Raw genomic sequence first — 5,106 nt, 5'->3', positions numbered from 1 at the left:
TCTACGCCTCTGTTTCTTTAATAGATTGAAACAGTCCTTCAATATAGCTAGGACATTTTACATTTCTCCCATCAATGCACAGCGGTTTCAATCAGGTGCAATCATAACATGATAGCAGTTAAAAACAGCTTCCTCATTCACTTAGCTTCTGCATAACCTTTGATACAGTACAGTACACCACACAACAAAGATCAGAAGGTTAAACCTAACAGGCTTTCACACAAAGGCTTTAGAATGGAATGTGCCCTTCCTTATGGGAAAGTTACAGACCCGTGTACCTACAACTCTGAGGGTGTACCCCAACGCTTCACAGTAGCATTTCGTCTTGTCAAAGCTTACCTTAGACCCTTACCTGAGCTAAATAAATTCTTATGACCCACTTCTTACAACTATGCTCATGACACTCAAGTTATTTTAAAACTTGAGAAGTCATCAGAGAGGAATACGGGTTTTCTAGCACTTGCTTGAGGCAAACTAAAACTTGCATGAACAAAAATCAACGTAACCCTCTAACTGTCAAAACTGATATTCTGTCTTGTGGGAACAGAAATTTACTTCAGACCTCCTTAAAATGTCCCTAAAACGGACATATATTCCAGTAACAAGCAATGCTTATTCTGTTATCCAAATCTCTCAAGTTAAACCATTTGTCAAACATTTTGCCTTGTGCAGAGACTATTTAGTAAAACAACTATTGTTTCCGTACTATCCATACTGGATTGTCAGTGGAATATATTTGAGGGTATTGCACAGATTCTAAGGGATGCCAAATGCTGCTGCTGTTTTACTGATTCCCCCCCATCTGCAAGTATTTACTTTCATCCCGCCTGCGCCGCAAGAGTTACTCTGCCTCTCATTCACAAGATGGCTAGTCTCATAAACATTCTTCATCAATCACAGAGCCTTGTGACTTCACATTCCGCAGAACACATTCTGAATATGTGGACCATGAAGGAACACTAGATCTAAGTTTAGGAAATACATGTATATCCACACTTTGCAGAACCTTCATCTGTGGGATTCTCCATTTTCTTTCAAATTAGCCAAACGATCAAAATTCATACTGCTGTGCATTCTCCAGTTAAGAGAGCACTTTGTTTTCTGAAGAACCTCTAAATCACTTCTATTCCAGTTCACTGCATGACATCAACCACTAACATAGATATTACGTCTTGGTCAAACAGTATGGCCACTCAGGTGACCTGAAATCTCTTCTACAGAGGTTAAATGACCAATCTATGAGCATAGTTATATGCATCCAAACCAACTTCTGAAAGAAACATGCAGTGCACTTTTCTATACCTTTAGACTCGGGTGCAGTCACCAAACAGATTGTGCCACTGGTTGTGTGGACTGTTTGTTGTTTGCTGAATGTGTATTCTGTGTGAAAAGGTCAGAAAATTAATTTATGGTTACAGTGAAACCGATTTGACTCCGCAAAGATGACAGGACGGATGTTCAAAATATCACAAAGGTCTGTTAGCAAATAAAATCAAGTTACAGGCTTTAGTCATTTCATAAGTCAATTTACTAGGTAAACATAAAATATTGTTGATCAATCCATCAAAATATATCAGATACATGGCAATGTAAATCATTCTAAGATACAAACTGCGGAGCAAACACCTGCAGATCACCGGAGGGAGAAGGGGCGGTGTGGCGTGGGGGATAGGGGTTATGAAGGGGGAGTGCGACCAAAAATAAAATAATAAAAAAAATTAACTTACCTGTTTCGCCAAGCCGTGCCACCTCCAAACTGCTTCTCATATGCAGGGACAGGTTCAGGCTCCCAGCCTGCCCTTCATCCAATCCTGGAAGCATGAAAGCAGCGGTACAATTGCATGGGGCACCCTGGCTGGGCTCTTCAAGGCAGATTGAGAGCCTCTGCCTGCTCTCTCCAATCCGGTACTGCGTTGCCGGATTGGACAGAGCCAACTGCACATGTTTGTTTGGTCAGCCCGAGCTGGCCAACCAAACATACATGCGCACTGACGCCCCTAGGAAAAGAGGAAGCATTAGGTCCATAAAGGAACTTCACTAAACTAAATATATCGTGAAAATGGCAAGGGGAAATCCTAAGCATAAGGTGTCAGTCTAAAGGAAACAAAAGTAAGGTTCAGGGAAAAGATAGGCAAACAATGTTCAAGAGTCCCACTCAGGAAGAGGAAATCAAAAGAATCAGGGAAAGCCTTCCCTCAGTGAAGCCAGGATCTCCTCGACTATTCTATGACACATAGTAAAAAAATACATTGCATTCTCTCCAAAGCATCTTTCCACCGACCCTTCTCAGTTTGGACCAATCAGGTTGTGCTGTCTCCTTGGAACAGGTAAACTCCCCTTCTTCCCATCATCTAAGAAACATGCACAACGCTGCACAACCTTGGAAGTGTCAGCAGTCCTGACTGCATCGTGCAGGATGATGATTCTCATTCCCACACATGGTGTAAATCAGTAAAGGCTTATAATTGCTGCATAAATACTTTACACATTGCCTCTTAGTTAAGTGTGACTGCTGACTGCTTGTGTGCCAAGCTCGCAGAGAGTTAAACACAGGTTAATTTAGTGACTATTTTTGTGGTTCCCCCTTACAAGAAATGTGGGTGTTGCTTGAGTAGGATTTCACCCCTTCGACCAACAACCTGATTCCTCACATGTACCATCTTACAAAACCAGCACTGTGATTATTGGCAATTTCAATGTTCAATTTGATGTCCTCTCAAATATGAACCGTCAATATTAAATAACTATTGTTAGAAATGGGGTTTCTATTTGGCAGTGGTTTGCCCTCTGTCCAAGTAGGGACCCTCACACAGAGTAAGGGAGTCACATAGCTAAGATAACCCCTTTTCACCACCTTGTTAGCTTGGTTCAACCAGATAGGCGTATCTCAGAGGCAATGTGCAAAGTATTTGAACACACACACAGCTTAAAACTGCCTACACAGATACTACAGTGGCAGGTCTGAGACATGTTTATGGATCTACTCATGTGGGTGGCACAATTATAAATCTGCCACTTAGTTTAGCCCTAATGTCTAACTTTACTCATAGCAAAGTTAGGCTTTTGGTGTATGTTAGAAATGGGGTTTTTGGTTGGCAGTCAGGTTACCCTCTGTCCAAGCAAAAGCCCTCACTCTAGTCAGGGTAAGTCACACACTATCCAAGATTATCCTGTGCCCACCCTCTGGTAGCTTGGCACGAGCAGTCAGGCTTAACTTAGAAGGCAATGTGTAAAGTATTTGTGCAATAAATCATACAATACCACCATATAGCACCACAAAAATACACCACACAGTGTTTAGAAAAATATATAATATTTATCAGGATAATTGTAGGTCAAAAAGAATAAAGTTGCAATGGAAAATTGTAGAAATATCACAGGGAAGTGATATAAAGTGTCTTAAGTCTTTAAAAAGCAATAAATTGTCTTTCAAGCACAGAGTACCTGGTTTCTGGTGGGAAATCTCCTCAGAGGGCCACAGGAGAAGAGATGCGCGGAAAAAGGGGTGTGTGCGTCGATTTCTCCTCAGCACACACAGACTTGCGTCGTTCTTTTCCACGCGGGGAAGTCGGGCGTCGTTTTCCGGCGCGCAGACAGTCTCTTTTTGTGGGTCGCGGGGATTACCAGATGTCCCGGGTCTGTGCGTGGATTCTCCTGCTTGTTTTCCGGCTGCGCGTCGTTCTGCGGGGCTGCGCGTCGAAGTTTCGATCTCACGGTAGGCGTCGCGTCGATTTCTCCTTGGAAGTCGGGCGGCGTTGTCCTTGCGAGGCCGTGCGTCGGAATTTTGGTCTCACGGCAGGCGTCGCGTCGATTTCTCCTTGGAAGTCGGGCGGCGTTGTCCTTGCGAGGCCGTGCGTCAAAGTTTCGCGCTCACGGTAGGCGTCGCGTCGATTTCTCCTGGAAAGTCGGGCGGCTTTGTCCTTGCGAGGTTGTGCGTCGAAGTCTCGATCGTCCCGAGGGCGTCGCGTCGATCAGCGTCGGTGTGCGGCGTTTTTCTCGCCGCGAAACAAGCTGTGCGTCGAAATTTTCGGCGCACGGAGAGTCCAAGTGAAAGGAAGAAGTCTTTTTGGTCCTGAGACTTCAAGGAACAGGAGGCAAGCTCTATCCAAGCCCTTGGAGAGCACTTTCACAGCCAGACAAGAGTTCAGCAAGACAGCAGGGCAACAGCAAGGCAGCAGTCCTTTGTAGAAAGCAGACAGGTGAGTCCTTTGAGCAGCCAGGCAGTTCTTCTTGGCAGGATGTAGTTTCTGGTTCAGGTTTCTTCTCCAGCAAGTGTCTGATGAGGTAGGGCAGAGGCCTTGTTTTATACCCAAATGTGCCTTTGAAGTGGGGGAGACTTCAAAGAGTGGCTAAGAAGTGCACCAGGTCCCCTTTCAGTTTACTCCTGTCTGCCAGGGTCCCAGTAGGGGGTGTGGCAGTCCTTTGTGTGAGAGCAGGCCCTCCACCCTCCCAGCCCAGGAAGACCCATTCAAAATGCAGATGTATGCAAGTGAGGCTGAGTACCCTGTGTTTGGGGTGTGTCTGAGTGAATGCACAAGGAGCTGTCAACCAAGCCCAGCCAGACGTGGATTGTAAGGCACAGAAGGATTTAAGTGCAAAGAAATGCTCACTTTCTAAAAGTGGCATTTCTAGAGTAGTAATATTAAATCCGACTTCACCAGTCAGTAGGACTTTGTATTACCATTCTGGCCATACTAAATATGACCTCCCTGCTCCTTTCAGATCAGCAGCTGCCACTTCAACAGTGTATGAGGGCAGCCCTAATGTTAGCCTATGAAGGGAGCAGGACTCTCAGTAGTGTGAAAACGAATTTAGGGGTTTTACACTACCAGGACATATAACTACACAGGTACATGTCCTGCCTTTTACCTACACAGCACCCTGCCCTAGGGGTTACCTAGGGCACACCTTAGGGGTGACTTATATGTAGAAAAAGGGGAGTTCTAGGCTTGGCAAGTACTTTTAAATGCCAAGTTGAGGTGGCAGTGAAACTGCACACACAGGCCTTGCAATGGCAGGCCTGAGACAAGGAAAAAGGGGCTACTTAAGTGGGTGGCACAACCAGTGCTGCAGGCCCACTAGTAGCTTTTAATTTACCAGCCCTAT

This window comes from Pleurodeles waltl, chromosome 8 (assembly GCF_031143425.1).
Source record: "Pleurodeles waltl isolate 20211129_DDA chromosome 8, aPleWal1.hap1.20221129, whole genome shotgun sequence".
Classification (NCBI taxonomy): domain Eukaryota; kingdom Metazoa; phylum Chordata; class Amphibia; order Caudata; family Salamandridae; genus Pleurodeles; species Pleurodeles waltl.
The sequence above is the reverse complement of the archived record's forward strand: the minus strand, read 5'-3'. Positions refer to the sequence as shown.